The sequence below is a fragment of the Puma concolor genome, chromosome C1, assembly GCF_028749965.1.
Source record: "Puma concolor isolate L17-30 chromosome C1, mPumCon1.1.hap2, whole genome shotgun sequence".
In the NCBI taxonomy this organism is placed as follows: Eukaryota; Metazoa; Chordata; class Mammalia; order Carnivora; family Felidae; genus Puma; species Puma concolor.
The window spans coordinates 216952930-216972939 of record NC_141674.1 but is presented as its reverse complement, the minus strand read 5'-3'; the positions used below and the strand labels follow the sequence as shown (position 1 = coordinate 216972939).

Sequence of the window (20010 nt, the reverse complement as noted above, 5' to 3'; positions counted from 1 at the left end):
AGAATCCAGCTCCTGAGCTCTGGACTGTTCTGCACACCTGCTCCCCATCACCCAACAGCACTGGCAGACAGGGGCCATCTGAAGCCTCAGTCTCTTGGAATCGATAAGAGAGCCACTACTGAACTTGAGGAAAAGTAAGTCTGTCGATGGTTTACCATGCCCCGAAAGTTGCAAGTGATGGATTTATCCATGACAACCCCCAACGAATGGGAGTTGGAGTTTCACATACAACTTGGGAAATATGATTGCGTCACTCCGAAACTAGAATGCAACGGAAAACGTTATACAACCATGGCATCAAGTGTATGGTGTTGAAGCCTCACCAGAACTGCCTCTCGGATACTGCTTCTTTCCAGGGATCCGATCTGCAGTATTTGGGGTTCACATGACAGAGACACGGGCTTCCCACCCATTTGGAGGGCACTGGAGTATGAGGCTTAAAAGCGTGAGTTTCAAGTCTAGGACCATCTCTTTATTTTCTCTTTAACTCAGAGTGTATTTCTTTAAATTCATGGAACTCTGGGCTAGGAGTCGGAAAGCAAAGTCAAGAAAATGACGGCCCGTGATGTGGATAGAACTTCTCTGATAGAATCCACCAGTAAAATGACAGCAAGGGCACCCCACGGTGTGTAATAACCATATTTGAAGGGGGTGATTTCGTGTAACGCAGACCCTCCATTCACTGTGCTATTCGTCTCAAAAATCGTGGGGTTGGCAAACACATCAGGAAAGCTCAGACATCATACCACAGGCCAGGGAGTCAAAAGTTCGGGCAAAACCAAGAGAAATACTTGTCTTTAATAACGAAAAGTTCAACGTCAAGAGGAATTCAAGTCAACACACTGAGAAACGCGTTTATACAATCAAACTTCTAGGGAAGGGCACCTGGTGGCTCAGTCGGTTAAGCGTCCGACTCTTGATTTCGGCTCCGGTCATGATCTTCTGGTTTGTGAGTTGGAGCCCGGCGTCAGGCTCTGCACTGACAGTGTGGTGCCTGCTTGGGATTCTCTGTCTCGTTCTCTCTCTCTGCCCCTCCCTGGCTCATGTGCACTCTCTCTCTCTCTCTCTTTCTCTCTCAATCAATAGATGAACTTAAAAAGAAATAATAATCAAACCTCCAGGGAGATGAAGACTGTGTGGTAGAAAAACAAAACAAAACAAAACAAAAGCAAAGGCTTGGAGTCAGGAAAAACCAAGCTTGACACAAGGCTCAAGCAGCATCGGCCTGTGGATGGTCAGCATTACTTGGGACGAGCCCACAGCAGCTCAGCACAGTGCTTGGGTGCCATTAGCTTCAGTGCTTCTGTCCTTACTGCCACCATAAGTGTAGGGACTTCAAAAGAAGAATGAATAAGGTGTCACAGGAAAAGCAAAATGGCAGGAAACACCGCTGATTCTTAAGCATCGTGACCCCCTCCCCTGCCTCGCCCACGAGGGAAACGTGTTTCATCTGCTCAGCTCCTGGGGCTCATGGGGAGTGAAAAAAGGAGAGAAGCCTAGAAAAGCTGAATAGACTTATATTGCAAAGGACCCAGAGCCAGTCACAGGAGAACAAATGTGGAAAATGGGAGGGGGAGGCTCCGGAGAGATGGTAGGGGTGTATGAGGGGAGCCGGGTGCACAGGGAGGCCGCCGTGAGTAAGGCCGTCGTGAGACAGGTAGACAGCATCTTTTGGACTTTTTTCTGAGTTCAACCATTCCTCTCAGTTATCTATTACCGTGTCGGAAATTACGTCAGAACATAACTACTAAAAACGGCACGTACTTTGATCTCACTTTCCTGCAGGTCGGGAACCTAGGAACAGTTGAGGTGGGTTCTCTGTTGTCGAGGTACAAGCAGAGGCTGGGGTCTCATCTGAAGGCTGGATGGGGGAAGGCCCTGCTTCCAAGCGCACGTGGTTGTCAGCAGGGTTGAGTTCCTAGGGTCCTCAGGACCTCACTGGCCGGTGGCTGGAGGCCACCCTCAGTTTTGGCTCTGTGGGCCCTCCTATGCGGCAACTTGCTTGGTCAAAGCATGCCAGCCCATAAGGTAATAGAATCTGCCACAAGGCAAAGTCATTGGCTTTTGTAATGTCATCATGCGAGTGACATCCCAAATCACCTTTGCCATATTCTATCGTGAGAAGCAAATCACTGAGTCCTGCCACATTCCAGGGGAGGGGACCACACACAGACACAAACACCGAAAGGCAGGGGTCCTTCGGGGCCATCTCAGAAGCCTGCCTGCCACCGTGTCCTTTCATTCACATTTATTTCCAATGCTCTTGCTATGTTGGACCTACATATCTTTTGAATAAAATATTGTGCGAGACCAGTCCTAAGACTCTTCAATTTTATTTGGGTCCCGTACATGGAAAAATCAAAGCGGGACCCCCTAAGGTATCTGATTGAGCAGCAATGCTAAGGAGGAAATCAGAGTAGCTTCAGGAAAGAATGACAGAACCCCCGCAAACCTGACCCTCACTGCACTAAGTCAGTGTTGGGTCAAGTTTGTTCATCTGCCCGCTGCCATCAGGTTACTCTCTGGATGACTGTCACCCAACTTCCCCCAGCCCCACGGCAGTCCATGTAATCCGGGAATTAGACCCAGCTTGTTATTGTCAAGCTATTCTTTTTAGATTGTATATTTGTATGTATGAGAATACTTTTTCTGTCTATGTTTTCGACCCTCTTTCAGACTCGACCCTCCATGTATCACTGGTGTCCCGGTGGGAGTCCATTCATTCTGGACTTCTCCACCCTGGATTCATCTGTCTGCGTCGGCAGGAAGTCCCTGGGGATGATTTGAGAGGAGCGACTCACAGGAGGTGTACATGGGGTACTTTTTGTTCATGTGAATGTCTTTTCGCACGTGAAGAGTTTGACAACATTCTCCCCCCACCGTAGAACCTGTTCCGTTCTTATTAGACTTTTGGTCTTGTAAAAGAAAACCCTGAGGGCAGCCTCATTTTTATTCTTTCTTCCCAGCATTTATTTGCCTTTCCCTCTTCTTCTATTTTTTTTATATTTAGTTATTTTTGAGAGGTGGGGGGTGGGGGGGTGGGGAGAGGCAGAGAGAGAGAGGGAGACACAGAACCTGAAGCAGGCTCCAGGCTCTGAGCTGTCAGCACAGCAGGGCTCAACTCTCCAACGGTGAGATCATGACCTGAGCCTAAATTGGAGGCTTAAGGGACTGAGCCACCCAGGCGCCCCTCCCCCTTATTCTTAAATGCTAATATTTTATTGACTCCTGCTAGCTAGTGGCTTAAAATGTTTACTTTGTGAACTCTTTTTACACGCAAACTCGGGTTTGGTTGTTTTGGTTTTTTTGCAGCTCTACTAAGCCTGTTGTTGGTGTTTTCTTATTGTGTTCTGATTACAGCCCCCCCCTGGGTGTGAACGGCTCCAGGGAGCACGTCGCCTCCCCAGTCAGTCCCCGTAATGTGTAATGAAGGCAGTTGTGACCAAGACAGGAGGAGAGGGTTTGCTCAGAAAAGAAGTCTCACGACCCAGCAGCGAAGTGCCTTCCCGAACTGACTCCAGTCCTCTTTGTGCACGAAACTGGCACCCTCCTCAGGGGTGGCAAACACGGGCACCATCGTGGCACCCAACATCAAACCAGAGACTGTGCTCAGGTATCTGGTGGACACGAGCTCAGTGTCCTACACAGTGACCCCCGGCAGAGTGGGAACAGCACAGGCTGAGGCTGAGGACATCGCGAGGCTCTGCCCCATCAACTCTCCAACCCGGACAGGAGCCCCTCGGGGCAACCGCGCCACCCCTTGCTGTGGCCGTCATGTGTGGAGCCACGGGGAACACGGATAGATGCGCCATGAAAGTAACACGCCTTTCAGAAAAAGAAAATGATCCCTGTAGAGGAGACACCATAGTCAAAAGGTCAACAGGATAAATCTTCCTCCCTGGGCTAATGAAAGAATTGGGTCTTTAGTACAAAAAAGTCCCACCAAGGGGTGCCTGGGTGGTTCAGTCAATTAAGCATCCGACCCTTTTTTTTTTTAACGTTTATTTATTTTTGAGAGACAAAGACAGAGCATGAGCAGGGGAAGGGCAGAGAGAGAGGGAGATGCAGAGTCTGAAGCAGACTCCAGGCTCCAAGCTATCAGCACAAAGCCCGACACGGGGCTTGAACTCACAAACTGTGAGATATCATGCCCTGAGCCCAAGTTGGACACTTAACCAACTGAGCCACCCAGGTGCCCAAAGTGTCTGACTCTCGATTTCGGCTCAGGTCGCGGTCTCATGGTTCGTGAGTTCGAGCCAGGCTAAAACAGTGTGGAGACTGCTTGGGATTCTCTCTCTCCCTCTCTCTCTCTCTCTCTCTCTGCCCCTCCCCTGCTGGCTCTCTCTGTTTCTCTCAACATAAACATAAACATAAACTTTAAAAAAAAAAAAGAAGTTCCACCGAGTCGCATGCCAGGCAAAATTAATTGGCTTAGAGGTGTCTTGGTGAAATCATTCAAGGATAAGAATAAACACAAAACTGTACGAGCAGAAAAAAATAAGGTACGAGAGGGAGGGAAGTAAGCCTGGCATCAAACTTCTCCTCGGTGGCACCATAAGCCGGAAGATGAAGCATATGTGTATTTTTTAGAGAGAAAAGACGGTGATCTAGGAATTACATGCTCAGCCAATTCAGCTGTGAGCGCCCCAGAGAGGTGCGCTTGGGAACCAGAGAGCAGGGGACAGGGAGCCACCCACAGGGCTTGAACCGGTTCTGGAAGGGGGCAGGGTGGGGGGAAGAATCTAAATAATAAATGGAAAGGCGCCTGGCTGGCTCAGTCCATTGAGCATCCGACTTGGGCTCCGGTCATGATCTCTCGGTCCGAGGGTTCCAGCCCTGCGTCAGGCTCTGTGCTGACGGCTCGGAGCCTGGAGCCTGCTTCAGGATCCGTGTCTCCCTCTCTCTGTGCCCCTCTCCCACTCACTCTCTCTCTCTCTCTCTCAAAAATAAATAAACATTAAAAAAATAATAAATAGGTAATAAATGGAGGACACATGGGAACAACCTGTTTGCCTCACCGTCTAAATGTTTATTTTGTCCTAGGTGCGCAACGTTTGGAAGAGACTTCCTGAAAGATTGCCGGGTACAAAGGAAGCAAAGAGCAATTCGCGAGCAGAGGGCAAAAGGTCAGAGACTCCAGACGTGCGGGGCTGACCCAGCACATGGAAAGCCAGCCTGCTGGGGCTGCTAGAAACTTCCTGCAGCCTGATCTCGCTGGGGGCCTAAGCAAAGGGGTGAGCACGGTCAGGTGCAAGAAAGATCAACCCCCCCACCACCCCCCATGCCCTGAGCCAGCAGCCTTCAGGGTACAAAGAGCTCCTGGGTCGGGGGAGGGGGTGGGGCCGGATGGGTGGGACGATAAAGCGGGCTCCTTCTAGCGATGGTGAAACGGTTCCAGAACCTGACTGGTGGTGGTGGTTACCCAAATGTGCTCCTGCTAAAATTGAATAAAATGACACACGCACAGAGGAGTACATCTCAGTGAGAAATCTGAGTGCAGTCTGTGGGTGATACCGATGTCCGTTTCCTGGATTGGATGCTAGAGCATAGAGCCCCGCCCCCCCATTGGAGAAAAGGGGCGAAGGCTACTTGGGACCCCTCGGCACTATTTTTCTGACTCCCTGTGAATCCACCATTATTTCCAAATAATGATTTGAAAGGGAAATGACTCCCGTGTAAAAGGAACACTGGGCCGCACAGGGGGAGCCACCCCAGACGGAACCCAGCGCCCCCAACGCACCAGCCTGGGGGCCTGTTGCCTCTAAGGCCTTGAACGCTCGTGGAAGTTGCTCAGGGAAAGCGGTTCCCGGAGCGATGGGCCCCAGGGTACAGGCACCTGAGAGGCTGGCCAGATGGAGGACTTACCCGTTTAACTGTGCGTGATCTCAGCTTTCAGAGTCTTAGCAATCTCTCGATTATTTTTATTGATGGCCCTGACACTCAAAGATTGCGGACGGACGTTGCCTGAGTAGAGAATTAAGACCCAAATGGACTCTGAAATGCCATTGGCGGTTTCACAGTTTCACAGTGGGATCGCGAAGGCATAGATGCCCGCACACATCAGGCCCCCAGCAGTTCCCAACCAAAGACCCACGGTGTCTCCAGTTGCCCACGCAGAGAAGCACATGTTCTCTGCACAGACTGAATGGCTGGGGGCCTCATTAAAACTCAGCTTGCGGGGCCCCCGAAACTGCTCGTCAGCTCCGAGGTGGCCCACAGGCTCTGCATCTCTAACAAGTTCCCAGGTGCCGCTGGGGCCCCTGGTCAGGGGACCCCATTTACAGCACCAGCGACCTCACCCAGGACACTGCAAATAGTCTCCATGACCCTCTCGTCTCTGGCTTCAATCCCAGCTCTTCAGCACTTATCATTGGATCTTTTTATTTATTTATTTTTAGTGTTTATTTACTTTTTAGAGACAGAGAGAGACAGAGCACAAGGGGGGGGTGGGGGGCAGAGAGAGAGGGAGACACAGAATCCGAAACGAGCTCCAGGCTCTGAGCTGTCAGCACAGGGCCCGACGCGGGGCTCGAACTCACGAACTGCGAGATCGTGACCTGAGCCGAAATCGGACGCTCAACCGACTGAGCCACCCGGGCGCCCCGGGATCTTTTTAAAACACAAGCATGTAACTGGGGTGCTTCAGAGACCGTATCGTGTCAATCTGGGCTCGGGGTTCTTCTGTGGGTCATAACTTGAATTTATGGACAACGCAGTTTGTCCTGCAAACACACGAGACGCATCCCCATCAGCCGTGAACGGCCCCCTCGTGCCAGGAGAAACCAGTGGCCGCGTCTCACGCAAGGTCTGTTACGTGCCAGGCGCTATGCTGAGCTCTTAACCCTCAGTCCTCCTGTGAGTTAGATGATTCTTATTCCCCCGCTTAAACGGATGAGGAAACCAAGGCACAGAACGTTATGGATGCCACATTACCACCTCTTGGGGAAGAGACAGACTGTCATTTACACTCCTTTCATACACCGTTAAAATTTAAATCGAGGAGTAGAAACCTCGAGGGGAAGAGGTTGGCCTAATGCTCTCTTCACTACTGGCGTTCACGGCTCATTCCGATTCATCTAGAAATCACCCATTCCTAACAGAATACTTCTGCATCCTGCGAGCCCTTTGCAAAACCAAAACCAAAACCAAAACTCAATCTGCTACACGATCGTCCGGGTACAAGAAGAGCATTGGGCATGTGTTTAAAATTATGGTTTCCCTGCCTCTCGCCACCAGGGAGACAGGTGCTCTTCAAGCAGGATGTGTTACCTAAGTCTCCGTGTGGTAAAGGAGACCAGAGAGCAAGTTTTCCTTATGTCACCCGAAATGAGAGGGACTGTCTCGTTCGTGCTCCGAAAGAATGTTCCAAAGGGCCGGTGCCGAAGCCCGACCATCTCCACTGCCTCCACCCCCTCAATGAATCAATTATTCATAACGGTGAGTGATACTTGCAGAAGCTTCAGACAGAAATGACACCATGCGGAGACATCTTCTCCCTTCTCCTTCTCGCCCCAGCCCTGGAGGTTTACCCAAGAGTTACAGTGACCCCACAAGGGTTAACGTGCGCCTCGCCTCCCCCGTCTGGTTCACCCTGGAGGACTGAGATCGGTGTCGTCGTGGGAATTATCCCGCTTTCCCAAGGGGCCGTAGTTTTGTCAGTCACATTTTTGAAGTTTGCATCGATGGGTAAAAACTGGGGGAACGGTGAAAACCCAGGGGAGCTCCTAAAATCATCGATCCCAGGGTCTCCGGCCCCAGAGAGGAGAGAGAAGAGAGGTGAGTCCCAGCAGCAAATGAATTTGAAGGTGCTAGTTGCTGAGAGCTCCCTAGAATAAGGGGGAAAGACCAGGGGTCCCTCTATGCCTGGAGCCCTGTCTCTTCACGGGTACCAGGAATAACGTCAATTGTTAGGCAAGACAAAGAATGAATACCGCGTGATACCAACTTTGTTCCAAATTTTAAAGAACCATAAATCAAAAGTCACAACCCTGAAAGAAAGTGCTTTACACTCTCGAGACACCGAGGAGCCAAAACCCCCTACCATGAGGGGGTCTGTATTCTGCTGAAGAATCTTAACTCCGAGAAAGTCAGCGCCGGCAGTCATGGGCTCAAAACCGAATAGAAATGAAATCTTTAATTATTCATCCAAGCCCTCAGTGTTTCACTTTTGCTTCTAAAGAACACAAGCCATGAGCGTGTTCCGGAAGCTGACAAAAGGTAAGGGAGCGCAGTGTGTAAAAATCGGTCACATATCCTTTTCTCCTTCCATCAAAGACTGTTGACGCTTTGGACACGTTCTTTCTTGATGCTAATTTAGGCTCCCTCATCGTCTTGATTTAAGAAGAAACTGGTGACGTCCTCGATCATCCCATGTTTGGAGAACATAGGATCGCTTTAGACCGTCCGCTGCACAGTTAAGATGCCAGTGCATTTCTTAATAAAGCTCATTTGAGGAAATTTCTGACTCTGTCAGTCGGGGGGGGGGGGCACTGTAATTATATTTTAAATCATTCAGAAACCTGCTGCAGACGTCTACACTTCTAAATACATCCAAACGAGTACTGTATTTATCTGTGGACTACCATCTCGCTTATCCCCACAGCTCCCTGAGAAATTTCCCGTCTTGTCTTCTGTTCCTTCCAAATCTTCACAGATTTCACATCTTCCCAGAAAATCTAAACGATGCCCTTCCCAAACACACCCTATTCGTGCCAATTCTACGAGTCACAACAATCGCGACATTTACGGAGAGACAAAAAAAGCAAAGGTTGGTAACATACCAGCTGAGGTAGGATTTTTGTCCGGCAGGATTTGCTTGCACTGGAAGGATCCTGCTGGCCTCCCCTTTCTTGCAGAGGAAGGAGGCTTTTATAATCTGAGCTTTCTCAGCCCCGCCCTCCTCCCTGAGGCTCTTGGAAGGAGAGGAACAAAAAAATTTAATCAGCTAAGAGAACACTCGAAAAGCCACGACGGTAGCAATTTAGTGATCGCGTCTGAGTGACCAGAGCATAACTAGAGAACACAGTACTTTAAGTGCTAAAAGAGTAAACACAAACATTCTCTCTCTTGGCTTGCCAATGTCAGTGTTAAGTCACACTAGCATTTAATTTCTACAATTTATGGCACATCTTAAAAACCACAAATGAAATCGGAAATGTTCATTATGGAAGGTGATGACAAGATTAATTAATAGGTGAAAAGCTTTTAATTGATTAGAAGAAAATCATAAAGGACATTTAATAAACTTTTTTTTTTTTTGCAGTTTCTGTTCAATTTGTCTACACCAACTCAGCATTGGGCTAGCTGGGGTGTCGGGGGGTAGCAGGCTGTCTCAGCAAGGCTAGCTTCATTCACTTGTAGTAACACCTACGCCTTCTTAACACTTGGCCTTGGTAGTCACTCCACCAGCAAGGCTGAAAAGTAATCATCATCAGGGGGCGGCCATCAGCCGTCTTATTGAAATGTTGCACCACAAACATCATTTCAATAGTTTTGTCATAGGTAATGCTCCTGGAGTGTTGGCTGATCTTCCTTTCTTTTTTTTTTTTAAGATTCTTTTAAATGTTTATTTACTTATTTTGAGAGAGTGAGCCCGCGCCACGCGAGCAGGGGAGGGGCAGAGAGAGAGAAGGAGAGAGAATCCCTTCAGAGCAGAGCCCGACTCAGAGCTCGATCCCATGAACTGTGAGATCATGACCTGAGCCAAAAATCAAGATTTGGACACTCAACCCACTGAGCCACCCAGGCGCCCCTAAGATTTTATTTTTAAGTAATCTCTGCACCCAATGTGGGGCTCAGACTCACAACCCTGAGGTCAAGAGTCACACACTCTCCCTACCGAGCCAGCCAGGCACCTTGCCTGTTCTTGGTATGACATATTTATATATGAAGTATGTGCTATAGGCAAGAAGTGAGAGGATAGTATAATTTTAAAGTTGATTACATAGTACAAGCAAATGCAGAAGTGTTAGAGATTGAACATAAGGAATGTCAGGGGCGATTTCATCAAGGCAGAGGGATCCAAGCACGATCTAAAAGGAGGGATAAGATGCCATCAACAAAAGCAGTAGCTCCTATAAAGAGCAAATTTGATTCAGAGAGAGAAAACCCCTATGACAAAGAGAAACAAAAAAACTTAACATAGGACCACAAACTAATACTCTGAGGGTCAGGCAGGCCATGAAAATGAATGGAGACACCAAGTGCAAGGCAATAGGGAAGAGTGGGGACTGTGGAAAACTGGGTATGACCCATACTGCATTTGAATGAGGACCCGCATGAGAAGAGGTCTAGCAAGAGACAGAGAGAGAATCAGAGAACTCTCAAAATCACCCTTAATGTGGATCCCAGGACTAAAACTCCCACCCTCCTACAATCTCCTTCCCTGACCCCCACACACCTATGCATACAGACAGAGCCCCTGGATCCCATCCTCTGTTTCCTGAGCCTGCAGTCTACACAGCATTCTTCTAGGTATTTTCAGACATAAAGGAATCAGAAGGCAGAATCTACAATCTAGTGTGAAACTCAGAAAATGAACCGGAAAGGACTAGAAAGCTAGAAAATTACAGAGACTGAAGTCCAAAGTGCAGATAGATGTGCTATGCAGGAATACTGGCGGAAGGTGATGCGGCAACCATCACAGGCTGGCAGAGAACAAGCTGATAATAGAGGGGAAGGGCGTGATGTGGGCAAACCAGGTGGAGCATGGCCTGTTCAGCAGGTGAAACATTATAGAGCCCATGAGCGTCTTGATTGGAGCGTATCTACGGGGAAAGACTCAAAATCCATGTTGCCAAGTGATTGGCATAGGTTGCAAAACTGGAGCGAACAGTTTCCTCTTGGGTTTAAAATATACTTTGAGGGGCGCCTCGGTGGCTCAGTCGGTTGAGCGTCTGACTTCGGCTCAGGTCATGATCTCGCGGTCGGTGGGTTCGAGCCCCGCGTCAGGCTCTGTACTGACAGCTCGGAGCCTGGAGCCTGCTTCGGATTCTGTGTCTCCCTCTCTCTCTGCCCCTCCCCAACTCATGCTCTGCCTCTCTCTCTCTCTCTCTCTGTCAAAAATAAATAAAACATTAAAAAAATTTTTTTCCATAAAAAATAAAAATAAAATATACTTTGAGAGAAGGACCAAAGGATATGGAGGCTGGGGCGGGGGCTGAGGCGGAAGGGCAGTGTTGGGGAGAATCCACACTGTGATGTCATGGCACCCAGGAGTAACACCATGATGGGCTTTGAGTACAAGCCTGGGGGCTCGGATTTGATTGGACGGGCGATCCCCTGTAGGTCCTTAACAGTGACAGCAAGAGTCAGGCCTACGCTGAAGGTCACACACGGCACAGACTGGAGGGGTCCGTCTGCAAGGAGGAGGGTCTCCAGGGATGTGGTCGCTAGGAGGTCCAGGGAAAGACAGTGCCTTCTGAGAGTGAACAGGGCAGTTCCACACCCCAGGCCTAGAAGCCACACCTGCCATATGTCTTCTGCCCCTAGAAGGCTAGACGCAGCCCCTGTTCTGGGCCCAATGTGGGTTCCCGAACCCCCATCCCTCAGAATGTGACTGTATTTGGAAATAGGGTCTTTCTGACAGAGGTCAAGTTAAGATGAGGTCTTTGGGGTGGGCTCTGACCCCATATGACTGGTGTCCTTATAAGGAGATGAGATTGGGAGGCTGACACACACAGAGGGAAGACCGCGTGAGGACACAAGGAGAGGACAGCCATCTGCAAGCCAAGGGGAGAGGCCTCGGAAGAAGCCAAACCTGATAACTTGATCTTGAAAAGTCAGCCTCCAGGACTGTGAGGAAAAATCATCCAGCCTGTGGTATTTATTATAGCGGCCCTGGCACAGCCCCGAGGTCCGGTGTAAAGGGGGTCGTTGACCCGTCCCTGGGAATGGCGGGGACCACCACGGGTGGCCCAGGGAAGAGCAGAGAAGCCCCATGGGAGCCTGTGGCATCCCCCCGTCCCCCCCACTTCAGCAGAGCCAAGTCACCCTATGCAGGGTGACGGAATGGGCTCTTCCTGTAACATTGGGAGCCCGGTGGCCCTGTCCCGCCTTCAGAGTGAGGCGGGTCAAGAGCGTGTGGGCTTTCCTCCTTCACTGTCTGATTCTTCAACCAACAGGCTCTTTGTTCTGTCCCAATTTTCACCCTAATTCCGAACTTGTGTCCATAACAAAGGATCCTCCTAAGGACCCTAAACAAGTTCTAGTCAAGTGTTTTCAGTACATCTTGAAAGTCTTAAGTGAATGGATCCTTGCTGCAAATGCTCTCATGTCCTGGAGGAATGGAGACAGAGAAGTCTCCACATGGGGACACACTGGGACGGAGACAGAGGTGGCATAGACATATAGGTACGCACGCGGGAGAGGCACAGATGTAAAACCTACGTTTGCCATTCTCCCCAAGACTTAACAAAATGCCCAAATTCCTCTACCGATTTTTTTTAAAGACCTTTTATTTATTATTTTTTTAAATTTATATCCGAGTTAGTTCACATACAGTGTAGTCTTGGCCTTAGGAGTAGAACCCAGTGATTCATCTCTTACATATGACACCCAGTGCGCATCCCAACAAGGGCCCTCCTTAGTGCCCAGCCCCCCATTTAACCCCACCCCCCCACCCCCCTCCCCTACAGCAACCAACCTCCCCTCAGTTTGTTCTCTGTATTTCAGAATCTCTTATGGCTTGCCTCCTTCTGGGTTTTTCTCTTATTTTGCCTTCCCTTCCCCTATTTCATCTGTTGTATTCGAAAGAGCACATGCACCCCAAAGTTTATAGCGGCACTATCAACAATAGCCAAAGTACGGAAACAGCCCAAATGTCTGTTGACGGATGAATGGATGAAGAAAGTCCAGCGATCAAAAAGAATGAAATCTTTCCATTTGCAACAGTGTGGGTGGAACGGGAGGCTATTATGCTAAGCGAAATAAGTCGGTCCGAGAAAGCCAGATATCAGATGATGTCACTGGCATGAGGGATTTCGAAAGACTTCCTAAGAGAGGCTAGGTCGTTGCATTACCTCTCAGTGCCAGAAGGTGGCTCCTCTGAGCAAAATCATGGCTGCAGCCCAGCGGTTTTCCCGCACCTGTGTCTTCAAAGCAGGGTTCGTAGGTCACTACTGACAGGGGCCAAGCATCTTCCTCCAGACCCTTCTTTGCCTCACAAGGCGAGCAAAGCCTGTCAGCATGCTCCCTGCCCAATCTGGAGCCCTGGATTCTCAGCTTTGCTTTTCCATTTTCTGCGCCGGGAGAAAACTTCGAAACTGGATGGACCGGGGATGGCTGGGGGTCATGGCTCCACCACAGTGCACACACACTCAGTGCCAATGAGCCGCACGCTTGAAAACGGGTGAGATGGCAAACGTTTATGCTACGTGTGCTTTGCCACAATGAAACGTAATTTTTTTTTTCAACGGTTTTTATTTTTATTTTTGGGACAGAGAGAGACAGAGCATGAACGGGGGAGGGGCAGAGAGAGAGGGAGACACAGATTCGGAAACAGGCTCCAGGCTCCAAGCCATCAGCCCAGAGCCCGACGCGGGGCTCGAACTCACGGACCGCGAGATCGTGACCTGGCTGAAGTCGGACGCTTAACCGACTGCGCCACCCAGGCGCCCCTGAAACGTAATTTTTAAGAACACAGAAGGAGGGGCGCCTGGGTGGCTCAGTCGGTTCAACCTGCGACTCTTGATCTCGGCTCAGGTCATGATCTCACGGTTCGTGAGTTCGAGCCCCACGTCCGGCTCTGTGCTGACAGCGAGGAAGGGTCTGCTTGAGATTCTCCCTCTCTCTCTGCCCCACCCCTGCTCACACACACTCTCTCTCTCTCTTAAAAATAAATAAATGAACTTTTTTAAAAATCTGCAATTCAAACAGACAAAGCAAACAGGGCAATGAGGTGGGGGGGGGGGGGAGGGTGAGTCTTTTGAGGAACTATTTTCACCTTGACTCCAGCCCGAGTGAGCTTCAGCTCCTGAGTGTCACAGAAAATGAGACAACGCTGCGTTCACACGGGAGTCAACTTGGCCTATCTGACCTCTCTCCATCCCATTTTAGAGCTCGAGGCACTAAGAGCCCATTTCCGCCCTTTTATCCAAATTACCGAAACTTTGCTTGAGGAGACAAAGTGAGTTCTGAGTGATTTCTGACCACTTTGATGTGGTCGCCAACTGCGAGGGGGGATACAACAGGCCCACTTGGGTTAGCCAAGCCCTCTCACCTCCCGCTCCTGGGGACGAGAAACCCACCCCGAGACGGGAAGGATGCTTGAATGCTACTTAAAGGCATGGTGGCCACAGGTGATGGAGCGTAATGGAAAGACAACGTGAAAAGCGGTGGACAATTAGGATTATTAGAAGTACTATCCTCCCCCAAATGGGCCCTGAGTGGAAAGGGGTTCAAATGTCAGAAACCAAAATAGCCAAGAGACCCCAGATGACAACTGAGCCTTTGCCCCCAAAGTAACGTGACGGGAAAGACGTTTCCTAAGGGGAGGGGGGGACGCCACAGCACGCTGGCCCCCCGAAGCCCCGTCCCCATTCATCAGACCAGGTCCCCGGGCCGGGGGCTGCAAGTTCAAACACGCTGAAGGCAGAACGCTGTACCCAAAGCATTCGGTCCCATAAAAATCGCGGTAGGTAATGAGGAAACAGGAGTCTATCACGGCGGGATCCTGGTCTGTGTGGGTGAGGCACCCCCCCCCCCCCAGAGAGGACGGAGGGGCTTGCTGTTAGCCTTCCTTGCACCCATTCTATACTGATGACAGCTCAGAGAGGAAAGTATCGGACCATCCACCCAGGAAGGCCCCGCTCTTTTTAACAAGTGCACAATCATAAACTCCTCGCGTCACGTGCGTGTGTCCACACCCACCTGTGACAGTAGCCGCCTTCTGCTGGCTGCCTGTTCCGCACGAAGCACGGTTCGGAGTGCTGTACGCGTGCCGATTCACGGAACCTCCCAACAAATCTGCGGGTAGGTGCCCCGTTTTACGGGTAGTATAAGTGAGGCGCAGACAGGCTAAGTAGTTTGCCCAAAGTTATAGAACTAGCAAGTGGCAAAGGCAGGTTGGAAATCCAGGCTGTCTGTGTCCAGGGCCCTTTCGCTTAACTTCTGTGCTATAGGTGCACACACACACACACACACACACACACACACACACGCAGAGCTACTCGGGTAGGAGGCACAGAGAGACAGTCTGGCCCTAATAAAACTCAAAGGAAAGTCAAGGCTGTTCGGCTCGCCTCTTCAGCCACACGCATGTGGCATAATTTCGTTTTCAGGAACTTCCAAGGAGCGCGCCTGATGTCTCCACTTCTGTGTCCAGGAGGCATCTCAGACTGACCCGCCCCAATCAGAGCGCTTGAGTCCACACCGCCCCTCCCTAACCTGCGCCTCCCCCCTGGCGGCTGGTGACCATCACCCACCCACCCCCCCCCCCCTGGAGCCATCGTTGGCTCTCTCTCCCCCCAAGACCCAGTCTATCAGTAGCTCCTGTGGGTTCTGCCTCCAGCCCCAATTCGGTGTACCCCAAAGCCAACCGTTCCTCTGGTCGCTGCTGCTACCTTCTCCCCCCAGGCCACCACAGTCTCTTTTCTGGAAGCCGGCACGGCGCCTAGCTGGCCTGTCCCTTCCCACTTGTTCTCTCACGACCCTTTCTCCACCGTCTTCCAAAGCCATCTCCTCAAAGCACCTGTCAGCTCTTATCAGTCCCCTTGTGGGAACTTCACACGGCTTCCCATTGTAGCCAGGAGAAAATCCACGTCTATACAGTGGCCTGCAGCCAACTCCTGACCTCGTCCCCCAGCATCCCACCTCTTGTCCCTCCTCAGGCTCTTGGCGTGTTCCACTTGTCACATCTAGAACTCTCTTCCCCCAGGTTTCCTAGCACACAGCTGCTTTGAGGATGCCTAGAGCTGAGGTTAAGAGCTCACGCTCCAGAAGGGGACTGTCTGGGTTCAAACCCCAGCTCCATCATCGTACCTGTGTGACGCTGGGCAAGTTGCTTGACCTCTCTGTGCCCAGTTTTCCCATTTGTAAAAGGGAGCTCATAATTACACCCTCCTCATAGGTATGTTGTGAGGCTTTGTTAACACATGTAAGGCATGGGAAATGGCACTTGGCGCCCAGTAAGCATTCAGAAACCAGCCACTCATGCGAGAAACCCACCCTGATCTACGGCCCATCACTCTGTCACATCCCCTGTCTTGTTTTTCATCACTGTGTTGACCAGTACTTACATTAGCTTCTTTACCATGAAACACGGTAGAAGAAAGCCTCGAACTTCCCCTTGAATACGTCATCCTTGATCAATAGCAGGCTGTGGATGGAGGTCAGCCCCCGTGTACCCATTTTCGGCCTTCACGCAAAGAAGGTTACAACTCTGTCCATTAACATGGAGCCCCGGGAACTACGGGTGAATTGGTGGGTGGCCCCTGACTTTTGGCCCCTGACTAACCTTTTCTTGATCCTAGAACGAGATAAAATAATTCCGACTCAAATATGATCAGTGCCTTCTTGTTCATTTTCTTACAAACGACGAACAAATGGAAAATTAGTGACTGTGTGATGCTATATCTCAGGTTTAGAGAGGGTGACAACGCCACCATCCCCGTGCCTCCCGTGGCTCCTGGGACAGCCAGTGCCCCATACATAGTGGTCGATTGATTCATCAGGGACCGCCAGTGTTCCTCCAATGGCATTTCTCTAAAGAGAAACTAAGGTCCAGTACGTCCCCTGCCTATGTTTCCACGTCCGCAGAACATGGGCTCCTTTCCGACTTCACTTGAAGAAGTCTCCTTCATCGAGAGACTCTTGTTTGCAAACAACTCTGTTTCTGGGCTCAAATCACAGAAAGTCATCAGTTGCAAACAACTCTGTTTCTGGGCTCAAATCACAGAAAGTCATCAGTTGTGGACTCACAACAAGTCCACGCTATTCAGGCTGCAAAACGGAACAGAAACGCATGCGAGGACTTTTCTTCCCGTCGTGATTCTTTTCCTGTGAAAGACATTTCCTTCTCTCTGCCTGCCTCCGTCTCTCTATCTCTCTCTGCCTTTTCACTCCTCATTCTGTACGTTCTCTTTCACCAGTGTGTCGGGACTCTTGGCACTTCTAATATCACCTCTGAGCCCAACCACTGATGCTCAGACTTGAAAGTTACTAGATCTTTCTCCACCCTTTGGGGCATATCTATCAGATTAAAGACTTGGAGAAACTTGACTCACCAGATCTTTTAAAGGGATCGGTGTATAGGTTTGACTCTCTACTGCAAATAAGTGAAAACCCAACCCAAACCTGAGTTAGTATAAGTAAATGTGGGATCTATTGGCTCAGGAAACTCAAAGTGACAGAGTCATACTGTCTTTTTTTTTTTTTAATTTTTTTTTTCAACGTTTTTTATTTATTTTTGGGACAGAGAGAGACAGAGCATGAACGGGGGAGGGGCAGAGAGAGAGGGAGACACAGAATCGGAAACAGGCTCCAGGCTCCGAGCCATCAGCCCAGAGCCCGACGCGGGGCTCGAACTCACGGACCGCGAGATCGTGACCTGGCTGAAGTCGGACGCTTAACCGACTGCGCCACCCAGGCGCCCCTGTCTTTTTTTTTTTAACATTTATTTATTTTTGAGAGACAGAGAGAGATAGAGCACAAGTGGGGGAGGGGCAGAGAGAGGAGACACAGAATCTGAAGCAGGCTCCAGGCTCTGAGCCATCAGCACAGAGCCCGACGCAGGGCTCGAACCTGCAGACCGCGAGATCATGACCCGAGCCGAAGTCGGACACTCAACCGACTGAGCCACCCAGGCGCCCCTACAGGGTCATACCGTCTTAAGGATCAGCTTGGTCAGGCGCTCAGATTACATCACCAGGATCCAGCCTCTGTCTATATGTTTCTCTATCTGGGCTTTGTTCTCAGATATGTTTTTCTACTCATGATTCTAGGATGGCCGTGCAGATAGGGCTACATCATCTCTTGTGCAAAGAACACAGCGGGGAAAGTGTCCACTCCCCAGACCACGCAAACAGAAGTCTCAGAATTGAATCTATAGGCTTCTGATTGGCCTGACTGAAGTCATGTGTCAACCCTAACCAATTACTGTTCTCATCAGCTGCAATTCAATGATTGGCTTGTGCACAGATCACAAGCCCATCTTTGGGGGTGTTTTAGAGCAGCAGTCACCAGCTGGGGAGCAGGTGGGCTGAACCCAACCCAAACCCATTTTTCGTTAGGCCGGTACAGTATTTTAAGATCTTTCACTTGGGCACTTTTGGCTGATTCCCTCAATCTCTGGTTTCCTGCGTCTGCTCAGCCTGACTACACATTGACATCACCACCTGGTCTTGGCAGATGGTTGAGTTTGGACATCATACACGGAACTCAAGAATTCAGTGTAGCTGAACCAATGATCTTTGAGCACCGATTCATCTGTCTTCAACAAGTAGCAGTGCCTTGCACAAAGGCAGCACGTAAAAATGCTGATTTATACTCATCAATCTACCAACCAACAAACAGAAAGGACCTTCTCAATCAAGAGTCTACAGGACTTGGAGATTGGGTCCCACTGAATCGCTGACCCATTCATTGTTGAGGATGAATGAAAAAAAAGTTTATTTTTTAAACTTTTTTGTAAAGCTTATTTACTTATTTTGAGAGAGAGAGAGAGAGCAGAGAGGGGCAGAGAGAAAGGGAGAGAGAATCCCACACAGGCTCCGTGCTGTCAGTGCAGAGCCCAATGTGGGGCTCAAACCTACAAAGCCACGAGATCATGACCTGAGCCAAAATCAAGAGTCAGACACTCAACTGGCTGAGCCACCCAGCGCCCCGCCCCCCCCAAAAAAAGATTTGAAAAATGTATTTCTTCCTGGGGCACCTGGGTGGCTCAGTCAGTTAAGTGTCCAACTTCAGCTCAGGTCATGATCTCATGGTTCATGAGTTCGAGCCCCATGTCGGGCTCTGTGCTGACAGCTTGGAGCCTGGAGCCTGCTTTGGATTCTGTGTCTCCCTCTCTCTCTGTCCCTCCCCCACTCGTGCTCTGTCCCTCTCTCAAAAATAAATAAATATTTTTTTAAAAAAGTTTTTAAATGCATTTCTTCCTCATGCCCAAGTGGAGTGTGGGTGTTCAGCAGACAGCTACCCACGTGGTGTTCAAGAACCAGACTCTGCTATTCTGTGGCTCTGCCATCCCCTGGGCCTTGAAGTCCTCTGTAAGGTCATCTGTGAAATTCAAGCAGACAAAAGGGAAGTGAGGAATTGTGAGGCCGGGCCTAGAAGTGACAAATACTGCTTGTAAGTACATCGCACTGACCAGAACCGAGTCCTTGGTCACAGCTACCTTCAAGAGGGGCTGGGAATGTGGTCTAGTTATGCGACCAGGAAGAAAAGAAAATAGGGTCTATGAACAACTAGCCAGAATCTATGAGAAACTATGATACAAACAGAGGGTCTCATTCACCTGGGTCATAGTCTCCACATCCTTATCCCGGCGACCTCCGTATGACACTTAATGTTCCACATGCACGCTAGGAGACAGGTCTTCTCAAAATGACCCATTTCAATTGTCCCGATTGGCTGTGAAATACCAGCTTTTAGTCATTGTAGCAAAAGCTTTGGATATTCGAGTCCATTTGGTCTCTGAACCACCCCAGGGAGCAGGCGTCATTATTCCATTTCACCGATGAGGAAGTCGGGGCTCAAAAATAGAAGGTACCTTGCTCGTGTTTAGCTACAAGTGTTGGAGCCAGAAAGCAAACTGCGATCTGTCCAGTTCCGGAAACCATGCTCTTAATAACAAAAGTCAGTTTCCAGATCAGGACCAGGTTTGGGTTGTTGTTGTTTTGTCTGGATGATCGTTTTGGCGCAGTTAATTCAGAACCCAAGCTGAAATCTCAATCACCACTTCGGAGATTCATCTCACTGTGGAATCCTACGTCTACGCCGTACCCAATGGAAACGTCAGTCGGCTGGACTGGAAACTTGCTGTCGTGCCAACCCTGGACTTGGCTCCTGCTTCCA

The 20010-nt window shown here is 49.8% G+C and overlaps 1 protein-coding gene across 1 annotated transcript in view; it reads right to left on the bottom strand.

Moving 5' to 3' along the window:
- The window catches only part of TRPM8 (transient receptor potential cation channel subfamily M member 8), a 96558-nt gene extending 87721 nt beyond the window's left edge, over positions 1-8837 (bottom strand). Inside the window, exon 1 of the mRNA XM_086719993.1 lies at positions 8781-8837. The gene's annotated coding sequence lies outside the window, so the exon portion shown is untranslated. The remainder of the gene's footprint in view (positions 1-8780) is intronic.
- Positions 8838-20010: the final 11173 nt, after the last annotated feature.